Raw genomic sequence first — 16,467 nt, 5'->3', positions numbered from 1 at the left:
GCGGAGAAAGGATGGACAGACAGCGAGGAGTTAATTCACATTAGCGCCCTGCCCCTCCCCATCTTTTTCTCCTTTGGGTCCTGTTTACTGCCTCTTTGAAAGGAAGAGGGTGGGGGGGTGCTTCTTAAATGTTTCAATCACTGGGGGTCTTCACGTTTAAATCCACTCCACCCTCGCCCTTCTAAAAATGTCCATTGCCGTTCCCTTTCTACAATCCCAGGAGAGTTTGGATAGCTCCTGTGAGGGTGCTGGGGCCTGGAGAGCTGAGGGCACCGTGCACCCTCTGCCCCTCAGCCCCACGTGGGCGGGGGACCCCCGCTTCCAGAGTCGCGGGTTCCTTTTCTTTTTGTCGATGGCCTCTCCCGCGGCTCCCTCCCTGCCCGCCCCCCCCCCCCCCCCCCCCGCCGGCCGCCCCACGCCCCGGAGCCTGACGCCGCCGGGTTTATTGACCTTAGATCGGCTTGGGACCTTTATCAGGCCGAGTAGGGGCGTCCCGCAGCGCAGCGCCGCTCCCCAGTGGCTTGGCCGGAGCCCCTCGGAGTCTTCTGGAAACCTCCCACTCCTTTTCCAACCCTGCGACTCTGGGCCGAGAATCTATAAGCGTGGGGGCGGGGGGACGCCTGGATTCGCACGTCGGTGGAGAGCCGAGGCTGGGTGTTCGGGCCTTGGCGCTTTTTCTCTTGTCGCGCTTTTGTCTAGAAAATTCGGGTGAAAGTAGCCCTCTCCCAATAATTCGTATAATTGCCTGAAGCGCCCCTTGGTGCTGTGTTTAGACACTTGAAGATGGATGGTTCGGGTTGTGCTTCTTGGCGCTGCCCCCGCCTTACCCTCCCCCCCACCTACCGTTTTTTTTTTTTTTTTGCTCTGAGACACCCTTGGACTTAACACAGGAGAAGTGTAATTTTCCGACCTGTAAATCACTTTGCAAATGTAACAAGGCATGAGAGCCGTTTGAAATGGATATTTTATTGGGCTTTGGAAACGGGACCGGGACCGGGACCAAGAGCAGCTTAGGACCATTTCATCAATCCAAATCGCACAAAACTCTATCTCCCCACCCACCCCATTAAAAATGCAACATCTCTTTTAGGGACAGATTACTGGGAGGAAAGTCATGGCGACGAATGCTGGTAATAACGTTCACAGAGTGAGACTTCTGATATCGAAACCTCTTTGGTTACGGACAAGGAAATTAGCTTAATTTTGTGATGGGCAATCATAGGATTTTAGCAGTCAGATTTTTCCCTGCATTCAGATTGGCGTTTGCTTGATTTTCTCAGCTACTAACATTTCCAATTTCCCCCTTCAGAGAATGCAAGGAGGAGCAAGGCTATCTACATTGCGGAGGGGAAAAAAATGAGCAAAACTAAGGAAGCCAGGAAGTCAGGCAGGGAAAACAGAAGTAAGTGGAGGAGTGGATTTTCCAAGACCTCTGGAAAGGCCATGATACCTAACGGGAAGCTAAGGTTTATAGTAAGTGTTGCAAGACCATCAGCCTGTACATCTGATCCTGCCCAATTCCAGAACAGCACTAGCTTTAGCCCATTCTCAGCCCCAGGGTTGAAATATGCCACTATCTGCTTTCAATCTTGGGGCAAGTGGAGCTTGCAGGGGTAGTAGTGCTTCTGTTGTTGGGGATCTAACTCCCTGGTGGGCCCCCAGCCTCCCTGCCTCTCTCTCCTGTGTCCTTCCTTTGCTTTCAAATGCAGCCGCTTTCTCAGCTACAAAAAGGAGCCACAGCTCGTCAGCCCAGACCACAGACACTGGCACCACAGAGGGACATTTGACCTGCCTGCAAAAGCAAAGGCTTTCAGTTGTGTGCAACCAGGCACCTGCAGGTGTGCAGCAAGCTCTCTGGGAGGAAAAAGGCACCATGGGGCAACCCCTCTCCCCGCCACAGCTCCCGAATCAACAAAATTTCACCTTACACCAAAACTTTTGCCTGTGGCTGGGCAAAAACAGTCTCAGAGTCAGAAAACTAAGAGGTCAAGTAATGAAGCCGATCAGAAACCCCACAGAGGTTTCCAGATTTCCCGACCGGGAAGCATACAATGCCCCCAGGGTGTAGGGGTTGGCAGGGACCCAGAAGCCTTCACCACAGCTTTCCAGGGCTTGTTCCTTCAGGGGGGCAGGTAGAAAGCTGTGTGCCTGGAGGTGTACAGAAGGGAAAAGCCCAGGGGCTGGAACACCTGCTGCAAGCCCCTGGGCTTCTGAGATGCTACTTGTTTCAGTTTTGTTCTGAGAGACTGACCATTCCCTTCCATTTCCATTTCCGACTGTTGGTGTGGGAGGCTGAGGCCGGAAATGGAGAAATTCAGAAGTCTCGGGTTTGTAAAAGAAGCAGAGGGAGAATGGAGCAGAGAATGAAAGGAGGGCAGAAAGCTGGGCCCTAGGCTGAGACCTGCAGTTCCATCTGGGCTGCCTCCAGCAGCCAGCGCCTCAGTGATACCCAGGGCTGGCCTTCGCCTCTGCCCACCAGCATCAGGTGGTCAGCAAGGTCAGCAAGGAAAGCCTTCCCTTTCTCCCAGCCCCTTTGCTGCTCCTGGACTTCTCCCCACCCCAGAAGGGGCCCCCAGAAGGCCGGGAGGGGACTCACCAGCCGTGGGAGTGGTGTCCCGGTGGCTCCTCCAGGCCTGGCAGACAGGAGGCTGACTCTCAGGGCCTGCCTCCACCCCTCGACCCAGAGATTCCAGGCTGTTCTCACCCGGGTGGGAGGGAGACACTGTAAGCCACGTCTCCTAGCTCCCTGGAGCTCCCAGCTTTCCTCTCCAATTAGATAACAGGAAGAGAAGATAAGAGAAGTGGTTCATTAATTCAGCAAGCTTTTTTTTTTTTTTTTTGGTCATGTGTAGAAGTAGAATGAAAGCCTGCTAGGAACTGAAACCCCCGCTGGACTTTATTAATTTTTTAAAGTCAGTGTTCAGGAGGTCCCAGAGATGCTTCTGGAAGGTCACTTGGAAGGACATAGAAAACAAGCCCGAGAAATGGTGCTTGGTGGGGCTGGAGAGGCTCTGGTCCTAGTGAGCGCTCCTCTCATTCTCAGACATGACTCCTGGCTTTTCACTGTAATCGCCCTCTGAGAGTCTGAGGTAAAAATAGTAACAATCGTGCTACTTACTCCTTGCTAGGATGCAACAACAAAGAAATTGCAGGGTTGTTTTTGTAGCAAATTTTAAAAATGATTTTATATATTTTTATTGGAAGGGCAGATATACAAAGAAAAGGAGAGACAGAAAGATTCTCCATCCACTGTTTCATTTCCTAAGTGAACACAACAGCTGGAGCTGAGTCGATCTGAAGCCAGAAACCAGGAAATTCTTCCAGGTCTCCCATGTGGGTACAGGGGCCCAGGGCTTTGGGCCATCCTCCACTGCTTTCCCAGGCCACAAGCAGGGAGCTGGATAGGAAGTGAAGCAGCTGGGACACAAACTGGTGTCCATATGAGCTAGCAGGTGGAGGATTAGTCTAATACACTACCATGTTGGACCCCCATAACAGGTTTTTGAAGAGCTGCTTATATAGAATTTCCAGGCTCCTTACAAGGGCAGGTAGGAAGATTATGTCATTACCCTGAATGAGGTAGAAACATGCTCAAAGAAGTTAGAAACATGCTTGTGATCAAGTTACACAGCAAGGAAGAGATAGAACCTGTGCTGGTTTCCAGGCCAGAGATCCAGTGATTTGTTTTTTTAATGACTTTTTTTTTAAAGTCAGTTAAAAAAGAGAGGGAAAGAGAGAGGGAGGGACAGATCTTCTATCCACTGGCTTACTCCCTGGAGAGTTTCAACAATCAGATCTGAACCACGCCAAAGCCAGGAGGAGCCAGTAGCTTCACTGGGTTGTCCCACTTGGATGTCAGGGACCCAAGTACATGGGTTGTTGTCCTCTGCAAATTTTCCCAGACCATTAGCAGGGAACTGAATTGCAAGTGGAGCAGCCAGGACTTGAACCACAGCCTATTTAGGATACCAGAGTTGCAGGTGGTCGTTTTATCCTCTACCTCAAAACACCAGCCCCAGATCAACTGATTTTTTTTCACTATATTTTTATCTTGAATTTTGAATTATGTGGTACAATTTCATTTAGGCTGAGACTCCCCCCAAAACTCCTACCCCCGACAGATTTTCCCCATTTTACTACAATAGTGTAGTCCTTCATAAAGAATCATAATTCTATTAGTCTCTTATTTAAGTGTACCCCGACATTGTTAGTACAGACAATGTCAGACAGTTCAGCATCCCATTGTCTACACATGTCCAACAGTTTCATTGAGAATCTATCTTTCGTCTGAAAGCAGGGATGCATGTTCCATTATTCCCCCACATCTGTGTATGATAGACCCCAGTACTCCATTTCAACTGAGTATTAATCCAGCAATAAAGAAAGCACTAAGTTCTTAGAAGGGGAGAAACCTTGGAGTTCTAATCTCCTACCCAAAGCAGGCATCTCCTGCATTCTATTTGAATACTCTTGGTGATGGGGACCTCACTCTCCACGTGCCAGGGATGTGCAGCTCTGCCAGCCACTCTACCTTGCTGTCCCCCAAGTGACTGAGCGTTACAGGGTCCGGCACACCGAAAGGCATGGGAGCAGTGGTGGTGGTGCAGTTTGGGAAGCCAGGTGAAAGAGACCCACTCTGGAATCCTCTCCACTCTTGTTTTATTTATGGTAGGCATCCTCTGCAGCATCATAATGTCCCAATGGCGGTTCTTGCTAATCAGCACAATGCACAACACCTCTCTATTTTAAAATATCTCCCTGCTCAATGTCTTCTGGGATGTTTACAACAATTTCTGCAAGATAGGCAGAGACTGGACAAGTGAATATATTAATTTCCATCCATGGAGCAGGGATCTGCAATGGAGCAGGTAAGTGAGCTGCTAGATTTCAGAGAACAAATGTGTGGTGGGAAAAGAGCTAGAGGGGAGAAGGCCTGAAAGAAAGGGGGAAGACATAACTGAGCTATGAAGGCGTTTTCCCTTCCAAGAGTTTGTAGTGACGAACATTTTTGTAAGTGATGCATAAGGTGTCCATTACAGTTATCTCATTTTACACTCTTTCTCTGCCAAATGACTTGTAGGCACTATGCCATGGGAAGATTTTAGGGTAAAACTGCTTGTCCTGTCAGGTCATTAAAATTCCTGCAGAGTGAGCTGAACAGCTTGAGGCACAGACACCAAGCCAGGCCAGGCCTTGGGCCTATAGGAGCCCTGCTGTCTCCACCAGGGGAGAGCCTTGTTCATACATAGGCTTCTCCCAGACTGATTCTTGTTATTGTTGTGATTGTAAATGCATATGACTCAGTTTCCAGTACACAGCCTGGTGGCACGGAGTAGACTCCTGCTCTTGGCCCACTAATATTCCACTCATCTCCAGAACTCTGATTTTCCATGACTGAAGCTCTGTACCTGTTAGACACTAACTTCCCACTATCCCTTCCTCCACTATCAGTACTCACCACTCTGCTTTCTGTCCCTGAAATGGACCCCTCCAGGGGTCTTCCTCTGAGGGAAATCCTACAGTGTTTGTCTCTTGTGAGTGGCTTATTCACTGAGCATAATATCCTCAATGCTTGCCCATGTTGTGTATATGCTAGAATTTTCTTTTTTGAGGCTAAATAATAAGTATAGACCTTTGTGAGGCTAAATAATAAGTATAGACCTCTTTGTGCTTTGTCCATTCAGCTCTTGAGGACATTTTTTTTTTAAACTTTTTGGCTATTGAGAATGATTCTGCTATGAACATTGGTGTACAAACATCTGTGGTAGCTTCTTTCGATTGGTTTTAAGGGGTTAGATGTCCAGAAGTGAAGTTGTTGGATCACATGGGTTGTCTTACATTTACTTTTTTTGAGTAACTTTCAGAGTGTTTTTTACGCTTTATGGATCATAAGTCTCCATCCTCCTGTCTAAATAGCAAATAACAGAGCAATGACACTTATCCACTTATTATTATTATTTAAGATTTGTTTATTTGAAAGACAGAGTTAAAGAGAGAGGAAAGACTTTCCATGTGCTGATTTACTCCCCATATAGTTCCGATAGCCAAAGCTGCAACAGACTGAAGCCAGGATCCTGGAGCTTCATCTGGGTCTCACATGTGGGTACAGGAGTCCAAGTACTTGGGCCATCTTCTACTGCTTTGTGTGGCACTTTAGCAAGGAACTGGATCAGAAGTGGAGCAGGGCTGACTAAAACCCAGTGCCAACACTGCAGGTGGTAGCTTTACCTGATAAACCGCAACACTGGCCCCATTGATCTATTTGTGACTGAAACAGATTGGGGCTGATATTGTAGCACAGCTAGTTAAGCCACCATCTATGACTCTGGCATTCTGCATTAGAACACTGGTTCAAATCCCAGCTGCTCAGCTCCTTATTCAACTCCCTACATGTGTGTTTGGGTAGGTAGCAGAAAATGGACCAAGTACTTGAGTCTTTGCCCCCTAAGTGGAACAACCAGATGGATTTCCTGGCTCCTGGCTTTGCTTTGGCAAAAATTCTGCCTTTGTGTTCATCTGGGGTTTGAATTAGAAAATGAGATTTTCTTGGTGTGTGTGTCTTTCCCTCTTTGTTATTTTGAGTATCAAATAAATAAGCCTTAAAAATAAAATCTGTCTGCTCAATAAAATCTGTCTGCTCAACATGCAGGCACATGGAGGCACACACTTTGATCCAGTCTTCCTTATGGAAGTGTCCCATCTGCATTGCTCAAATTTAAAGTGCTATAGAAGGTAGAAAACAACCATCTCTTTATCATCTACCCTCTTCTTTTTACCAGACAGCTCTTGAATTGTATAAACAGAATAGTTTTGCAACAAGGAAAAGGTGAAACATTGAGTTCACTTGAAGATAAAATTGGAGTAGAAAGCTCTCTCCTGTATTTAAAGATTGGGGAGGGGTTGACATTGTGGTACAGCAAGTTAAACTTCTGCTTCTAGTACTGGTATTTCAAAAGGGTACCAGTTCTAGTCCCGGCTGCTTGACTTCTGATCCAGCTCCTTGCTAATGTGCCTAAGAAAGTAGTGGCAATGAAGGATCATCCAAGTCCTGGGCCTCCTGCCCTCACATGGGAGACCTGGAAGAAGCTTCTTGTTTCTGACCCAGCCTCAGTTAATGTGGACATTTGGGAGGTGAAACAGTGAGTGAAAAAGATAACTCTCTCTCTTTCTCCCTCACTTTCAAATAAATAAATAAATAAATCTTGCAAAAGCAGTGGGGAGGAAGACTTGCAGTATCAAGGTGCTGTAATAAGAGATCTGTGTTTACTCACTCCCCAGGCATCTTTTTGCCTCAGTCGTCTGTGTAACAACAGGAATCTAGTGGCCTCACTGTGTCAAGGCCACCAGTGTACAGGGAGAAAAACAAGTCATGGAGAACACAGGTTGTATTTCATACAGAGTAAAAGTGATCATGGAAACGGTCATGCAACTTCTTGTATTTTCATTTTGTCCTACAATTCTGAATTTGTTTTTGTGAGGTGGAAGGAATCTTATTTTTAAACCTTTCAGAAATTTTATATGTATTTGGAGGAATACAAGTCTTTACCCATCCCTACCCCCTCACCAATGCCTGGCTCAAGGCTCTATTGAGTGTGTCTTTCTGAAGACAAAACTGGAGTCCTACTGCCCAGGGTTGTGGAGTGGGGGAAGATGGGACATGAGATAGGCCCAGGGCACCCAAGAGTCCTTGAAAGTGCCAGCTACTCTTGTGTGTCCCTCATACTCCCGTGCTTGTCCCACAGGATCGGAGGGCCAGCCTGGTAATGACAGTGAATTTGCTGATGCAACCACCAGTCAGAGCTCTGGACTCAAAAGCCACACCAGTGAGCGTCCCAGAGAGGCTTCTGAACACTGGACCATGATCCTGTCTATTCTTCATTACCCCCCACCACCCTAACATGCAGGCACATGGAGGCACACACTTTGATCCAGTCTTCCTTATGGAAGTGTCCCATCTGCATTGCTCAAATTTAAAGTGCTATAGAAGGTAGAAAACAACCATCTCTTTATCATCTACCCTCTTCTTTTTACCAGACAGCTCTTGAATTCTGCTAGCCCCTCTGAGGGCTGTCCTTTTTGGAGGTAACTTGTCATTGAGCAGGTGATTAAGATACTGTCTGTGGAAATGATATTTCTTCCTCCGATGTGAGCCCATTAATGAATAGCTTTAAGTCTCAGTTTTATAAATCTGCTAAATACTTGTAATAATATTTCCTGTCTCTTAGAATTCCCAACAAGGTTAAAGGGGATGACTGAGGGAATGCCTGATGCTGCAAAGTTAACTCTTACTACCACTACTGTTATTATTAGTAGCTGTGGACAGGAAGTTAGGTCTACCTTCAGCCCAGGGACCCAGTTCTGGACCTTGTTTTGGCTTCCTACGCCAGCCTACATCCAGGGCAATAAACGTACAAACAGCTGCCTAGAGGGGGGTGGTGTCTATGACCGCTACAGGCCCAGGCCACTTCCCTGGATTGAATGTCGCCTTGGAATGAGGATGCTGAAAGTGAAAGTGAGTAACTCCTACTGGGGTGACCCTTTCTTGGAACCTGATTCTCCAAAAAAGCTGAATAACTCTAGAATTACCCCCAAGTCTCTGGGCAGAGGGGGAAAGCATCAGAAAGACTTATTTTATATATTTACAAGGCACAGCTAGAGAATGTGTGTGTGTGTGTGAGAGAGAGAGAGAGAGAGAGACAGAGAGAGACAGAGAGACAGAGACAGAGAAAGAGAATGCAGTAGATTGAGAGAAGTCTTCCATCTGCTGGTCAACTCCCCACATGCTTGTACCTGCCACACGTGGGTCAGGCCAAGGCCAGGAACCAAGAACTTCCATCTGGCTCTCCCAGTGGGTTGCCATAGCCCATGCACTTGGGCCATCACCTAGCTCCTGCCAGCACATTAGTAGGAAACTGGATCAGAAGCAGAATAGTGAGCTTCAGTGGGCCATCTTATAGGGGTTGTGAGTGTCCCAAGCAGCAACCAGCTGTGCCATCGTTCTCTCTCTTGATCATGCTCTTTGCTAAGTGGCCTTAAGTTTACAACTTACAAAACATTCAAATCTGTTATCCTACTTGATCCTCCCATCAATTTTGTGTGTGTGAGGCTGCAAATAGTTTTCATACTATCCCTCCTCTGAGCTGGCTTCTAGAAGTCTCCTACATCAGGTTCTGCTGGTCCCAGTCCCTTGGGATATCAGTTCAATAATTCATTAACTGCTCTTGACTGACATCCTACTCAGATCAGTCTCAAGGTCCAGTCTATGCATATGCATTCTATGCATTCTCCTATCTCCTCTTACAACATGAGTTCCACAAAAGCAGCAGGGAACCATCTGGCCTTTCTTTCTTAAGGGTTGAGAGGATCTGTTTGGAGGACTAGTGACAGCACATCACTGCTTTCACCTATCTTTTCTCCTTTTTTCTTCCTTTCTTTCTTTCTTTCTTTCAGATTTATTTTATTTTTATTTATATATGTGCTTCTGAAATGAGCACTTATTTTTGCTTTAAAAAGCAGAGAGAAGAAAAAAAAAAAAAGAAAGAGGGTACTTGGAGAGGGGGTAAAGGAAATCCCAGGGCCTATGGAACTGTATCATAAAATGATAATGATAATAAAAAAGTAAAAAAAAAAAAAAAGCAGAGAGAAGGGCCCGGCGGCGTGTCCTAGTGGATAAAGTCCTCGCCTTGAACGCCCCGGGATCCCATATGGGCACCGGTTCTAATCCTGGCAGCTCCACTTCTCATCCAGCTCCCTGCTTGTGGCCTGGGAAAGCAGTGAAGGATGGCCCAATGCATTGGGACCCTGCACCCGCGTGGGAGACCTGGAAGAGGTTCCTGGTTCCCGGCTTCGGATCGGCGCGCACCGGCCGTTGCAGCTCACTTGGGGAGTGAATCATCGGACGGAAGATCTTCCTCGCTGTCTCTCCTCTGTGTATAGCTGACTTTGTAATAAAATAAATAAATCTTTAAAAAAAAAAAAAAGCAGAGAGAAGAGGAGAAAGAGAGAGAGAGAGAAAAGAGAGAGAGTGGTCTTCTATGTAGGTTCACACCTTATTGGCTGCAATGGCTGATGCTGAGCCAATCTGTAGCTAGGAGCCAGGAGCTTCTTCCAGGTCTGCAACATGGGTGCAGATCCACAAGCAGCTGAGCAAGCAGGCCATCCTGCATTGCTTTTCCAGGCAACAAGCAGAGAGCTGAATGGGAAGTGGAGCAGCTGGGACAAGAACCAACATCCATATGGGATGCTAGTGTTGCAGGTGGAGGTTTAATCTATGATGCTACAGTGCTGGCCACTCTTCCCTCTTTCTTTAAGTGGCTAATTTGAGAGGTTTTGGGGGACACTTTCAACTGAAAGAGTACTACTGTAGCAGAGCCACCAACACAGAATAATCCATAATTTTGTTGATGGATCAGCTCATACAAACAAGGAAATGGGAACAGAGGATGCACTATATCAGTGACTCTATTAGTATGCATAGCCCTTATCATCAGAGCTATATTTTCCTCATTTTCAAAATTGTTGTGGTTATTTCAATTCTTTAGCCTTTGTACACAAACTTTGGAAAAATTTTTCCTGTCAGGGTATGCATCATGCCACAGTGACTCAAGTTACTTGCTTGGGACACCTGCATCCCATATTGGAATATTTGGGACGAAGTCCATTTCTAATGCAGTTTTCTGCTAATGCACCTGAAAAGCAGCAGCTGATGAAGAGTCTCAGGTCCCTGTCATGTATGTGGGAGACTTGGATAGAGTTCCTGGCTCTAAAATTCATCAAGGCTGTGTCCCAGAAGATGGAAGATCTTTCTGTTTCTCTTTCTCTGACACTCTGAATTTCAAATAAATAAATTAGTAAATAAGTAAATATTTAGAAAATTTGTTTTGGGCTCCACACAATGACTCAATGGCTAAATCTCATCCTGCATGCACCGGGATCCTATACAGGCACTGGTTCATGTCCTGGCTGCTCCACTTCACATCTAGCTTCCTGCTTGTGGCGTTGGGTAGCAGATGAGGATAGTCCAAAGTCTTGGGACCCTGCACCTGCATAGGAGATTCGGAGGAGGCTTCAGATCGGCTCAGTTCTGGCCATTGCAGCCATTTGGGGAGTGAACCAGTGAATGGGGGATCTTTTTCTCTCTCTTTCTCTACATAAATCTGATTTGCCTTTCCAATAAAAATAAATAAAGCTTAAAAAAAAAATCTTTGTCTATAAAAAATCCTGCTGAGAATTTTCCAGGGCACTATATTTATGTATGAGTTTTGGAAGTCTTTACTTCCGAAATAAATTTTGACATTGTTACTGTGTTGAGTATTCCAAATTATGTGGTAACACACCAAAGGGAAGTAGACAGTACTATTACCTGCAAGATACATTCCAGGGATGCAGAACTGGTTTAATAATTGGAAGTCAATCGATGTAATATCCCACATTAATAGTGTAAAGAAAATAAATCCTATGCTCACTTCAGTTGGCAAAGAAAGCTTTTAACAAACATGGGTATCCTTTCATGATAAAAGCATTCTGAAAATGAGGAATGGAGGAAAGTGTCTCTACTTGATAAAGAGAGACCTGTGCCTGTAGGACACTCAGTGATGAAGGCTAGACGCTTTCCCTGGAAATTGGGACTAAGACAGATTTCCCGGGGTGGGTTTTGTGGCATAGGGAGACTGGACTGCAATGTCCCTTTTTAGTGTGTTTATCTTGTTTGGCATTGGTGGAAAACTGGCTTCTTAAAATTCAATGGGAAATGTTACCGCTGTTTTCATTTTCTGAAACAGACTGTGATATTATTTCTTCATAAATATGGTGGAATTCTTCATTGAAATCATGTGGGTCTGGATATTTCTTTTTAGATGTTTTGATTACAAAGTCACCTTTCTTAGGAGTTATTGAGTCATCTAATTGGTCTTTTTCATATTATTTAAGTTGTAGTAATTTGTCCCCACCCTTTTTTTTTTCCGAAAGGAATTGGTCTCTTTTGTATCAATTGTCGAATGTATGCATGTAGAGGTTGTCTCCCGGTGTAATAAAAACATCATTTTATTACCCTTTGATGTCTGCAGTTTTCCGAAGTAACATCTCATTTCATTCTTAAGTTGTATAATTTATGTCTCTGAAATCTTACTTTTATTGATCTCTTCTATGAGTCAGTGTTATGCTGCATTAATTTTTCTCTTATTTTCTGTTTTCAATTTCACTGATGTCTGCTCTTGTCATTATTCTTTCTATCTATTTTGAATTTATTTTGCTCTTATTTTTCTTGTTTCTTCTGGTGGGAACTTAGATAATTCATTGGAGACTTTTCCTCTTTTCTGATAGAAGCACTTAGTGTGATAAAATTTCCATTCTGCACTGCCTTGCTATGTCCTTCAAATTTTGTTATGTTGTATTTTCAATTTTATTTGGTTTAATTTATCATCTTTATTTTTCTTGAGAATTCCTCTTTGAACCACAAATAATTTACACACATATCAGTTTCCAGGTCTGTTAAGATTTCCTAGTCATCTTTCTGCTATTGATTTCTTATTTGATTTTGTTATGGTCAGAGAACAAATGTGGTGTGATGTCAACTCTGCTAAATACATTGAGATTTGTCTTATGGCCCAGAGTATGCTGTATCTTGATTCCACGACGTTTGAAAAGAAAGTGTATTCTGCTTTGTTGGGTGGAGTGCTGTATAAATGTTGATTATATCGTGTTGCTTGATGTTGTTCTTGAGTGCCTTTGTTTGCCTGCTGATTTTCTGTTCAGTTGTTCTTTCAGCTCCTGATAAAGGGGCATTGAAATCTCTTATGTCTTTATTTATGCCCCTTTTTAGTTCTGTTGATTTTTGTTTCACCTATTTTGGAGTTGTGTTGTTTGATGGAGCACTCACTTCCTTGGTGTATTGTGAACCTCTCGATCCCTGGTAACGTCCTTTGCTCTGAAGCCTAGTTTATGTCATCTTATTATAGTCATTCCTACTTTCTTTTGATTGGTATTTGCAAGGTCTATCTTTTTTTTTCCTTTGTTTTTCAAGCTCTCTGCATTATTTGAAGAGTTTCTTCTAGGCAAAAAGGGCTGACGATTTTCAATACACTCTGCTAAGCCTGATTTTTAATGGCTGTATTGAGACCATTTAAAATGAATGTAATTATTTTTTTTTAAGATTTATTATTATTGGAAAGCCGGATATACAGAGAGGAGGAGAGACAGAGAGGAAGATCTTCCATCCGATGTTTCACTCCCCAAGTGAGCCGCAACGGGCCAGTGCGCGCCAATCCGAAACTGGGAACCAGGAACCTCTTCCAGGTCTCCCACGTGGGTGCAGGGTCCCAAGGCTTTGGGCCGTCCTCAACTGCTTTCCCAGGCCACAAGCAGGGAGCTGGATGGGAAGTGGAGCAGCTGGGATTAGAACTGGTGCCCATATGGGATCCTGGTGCGTTCAAGGCGAGGACTTTAGCCGCTAGGCCACGCCGCCGGGCCTAGAATGTAATTATTTTTTTTAAGATTTATTTGTTTTTATTACAAAGTTAGATATACAGAGAGGAAGAGAGAGAGAGGAATATCTTCCATCTAATGATTCATTCCCCAAGTGTCCACAACGGCTGGTGCTGCGCCAATCTGAAGTCAGGAGCCCAGATCCTCTTCCCAGTCTTCCACACGGGTGCAGGGTCCCAAGGCTTTGGGTCATCCTCAACTGTTTTCCCAGGCCACAAGCAGGGAGCTGGATTGGAAGTGGAGCTGCTGGGATTAGAACTGGCGCCCATATGGGATCCCAGCACTTTCAAGGCGAGGACGTTCGCCACTAGACCATAGCACCAGGCCCAATGAATGTAATTATTGATGTTAGGGTGTAAGTTAGCCTTAATCTTTTTTGCTGTTATGTTTTTATCTTTAATTCTCTTTTGTTTTGCCTTCCTTTTGACACTTGAATGTTTTTTAAGATTCCATTTTGTTTTCTCCTGTGCTGTTGAGATCATCTTCTTACAATTTTTAAGTGGGTATATATATATCGGTATAACATTAGATGTACGTTGCCTACTGATGTTGGATTTTTACCATTTTGAGTGAAGTGTAGAAACCCTTAATACCTTTGGTTGGTGCCATGGCTCAGAAGGCTAATTCTCCACCCTGTTGTGCCAGCATTCCATATGGGCACCAGTTTATGTTCCAGTTTCTCCACTTCCTATCCAGCTCTCTGCTTGTGGCCTAGGAAAGCAGTGGAGGATGGTCAAGAACCTTGAAGCCTTGTGCTCATGTGGGATACCTGGAGGAGGTTTCTGGCTCCTGGCTTTGGATTTGCTTGGCTCCAGCCATTGCAGCCTCCTGGGAAGTGAACCAGCTGTTGGAACATACAGCTGTTCTCTGTGTCTCCTTTGTAAATGTGACTTTCCAATGAAAATAAATCAATCTTTAAAAAAAAGAAAAAAGATTTATGGGGTGTTTATGGCAGAAGCAGAGAATGGGAGGGAAAAAACACAATCATTTTGAGTTTAATAAGGATGAGAATTGGGGCATGGATCAAGAAGATGAATGTGGGCCCAGCGTAGTAGTGTAGTGGCTAAATCCTTGCCACTTGGATTCCATATGTGTGCTAGTTAATGTCCTGGATGCTCCACTCCCTAACCAGCTCTCTGCTTGTAGCCTGGGAAAGCAGTAGAGAATGACCCAAAGCCTTGGGACCCTGTACCCATGAGGGACATCTGGAAGAAGTGCCTGGCTGCTGGTTTCAGATCGGCTCAGCTCCGCCTATTGTGGTCATTTGGGGAGTAAACAACTAGATGGAAGATCTCTGTCTTTCCTTCTCTATGTATCTCTGCCTTTCAAATAAAAATACATATATCCTTTTTTTAAGAAAGAGAACCTTAATTACCTTTATTTTACTTTATTCTATAACATTTATGGTGTAATTATCATAAGTATTTCTTTTTTAAAAAAATTTATCTTATTGGAAAGGCAGATGTACAGAGAGAAGGAGAGAGAGGAAGATCTTCCATCTGCTGATTTACTCACCAAGTGGCTGCAATGGCTTGAGTTGAGCTGATCAAAGCCAGGAGCCAGGAGTTTCTTCTGGGTTAGCCACACAGCTTCAGGGTCCCAAAGCTTTGGGCCATCCTTGACTGGCTTTCTCAAGCCATAAGCAGGGAGCTGAATGGGAAGTGGAGCATCTGGGATACGATCTGACGCCCATTTGGGTATCCTGATGCTTACCATATGAGGTCTTAGCTGTTGAGCTATAGTACCAGGCCCTTCATCTCACTTTTGTCTGCTGGGAGTGGTAGTTCAGGTTCTCCTTTGGCCTCAGCTAGTCCTGGAATGGAGAGAAGACAAGAAGCTGCTCCTGGTTATCGCTGGTCAACACAAGAAGGTCAGGTTCCCTTCCAAGCTTCTAATGATGCCAATCTGTTTCAGACTATCCTGGGTGTCCTCACTGCTCTCCAGGTGGCTCCACTCAGATTGTGAGAGGGGGTTCCCATGGCCACAGCATGGTAGTGAGGTACCAGCTCTCCATTAAGCTTCCCGCTCAGCAGAGAGGGGTTGCCCTATTGTTGGTGAGTGGATTGAACTCCCTACATGGTCTTCATCGACAATGCGTCCCAAGCAGCCTCATCACTATCTCACTGGATGAAAGTCCCATGTGCTGGCTTGACATTCTGAGCTTCACCTTTTGGGAGAGTATGAGTGTCCTTACCCTAGCCAAGCGAAGGGAGACGTCTAGCATGCTCACGCAGCCTTTGTGAGTGTGGTGAAGCCAGAGTGTTTTTCTGAGATGTTTGGCTGGCCTAGGGTAAATCAGTTATCAGTTTTTTTCTTTCCAGAAATAATCTCCTCTCTAGACCCTGTTAGAAATATCTGAATCACCTGTCAATCACCCCTCTCCCCTCACAAGCGTGGGTCCCACTCCAGGGGCTTCTCCTTCTGATGCTGAGATGCTTTCAACCTGTCCCTTGGAATGCCCAGACTTAGGGGTAGGAGCTCTCTGGCAGTTTCTACCTTTATAACACCTTATAACTATCTTTTTGCTTTTCTAGTTTTCTAAAACACAGTTATTAAGTTGTCTATTTACTAATTATCTCTACTAAATTGACTGATGCACTCTCTTTGGGTAGTATTTGTCCAGTGTACAAACTCATAAGATACTTTAATATGGCAGCTCACTACAAAATAAATATTCTTCAAAATTAGCTTTCAGGGGTCAGTGCTGTGGTATAAACCTCCCCCTCCCATGCCAGCATCCCAAGTGGGTGTCAACTTGAGTCCTAGCTGTTCCACTTCTGATCCAATTTCCTGATATTGGCCTAGGAGAACAGGGAACTGGCCCAAGCCATGAGCTCCTGTACCTGTGTGGGATACCCAGAGGAAGTTCCTGGCTCCTAGTTTTGTGTTGGCTCAGCTTTGGTTATTGAGGTCATTTGGGGAGTGAACCAGCAGCTGAACCTTTTAAATGGAAAAAAAAAAAGAAGTCTTTACAAAAATTAGCTT

Source organism: Ochotona princeps, chromosome 11, assembly GCF_030435755.1.
Source record: "Ochotona princeps isolate mOchPri1 chromosome 11, mOchPri1.hap1, whole genome shotgun sequence".
NCBI classification, from domain to species: Eukaryota; Metazoa; Chordata; class Mammalia; order Lagomorpha; family Ochotonidae; genus Ochotona; species Ochotona princeps.
This window is presented reverse-complemented; position numbering follows the sequence as displayed.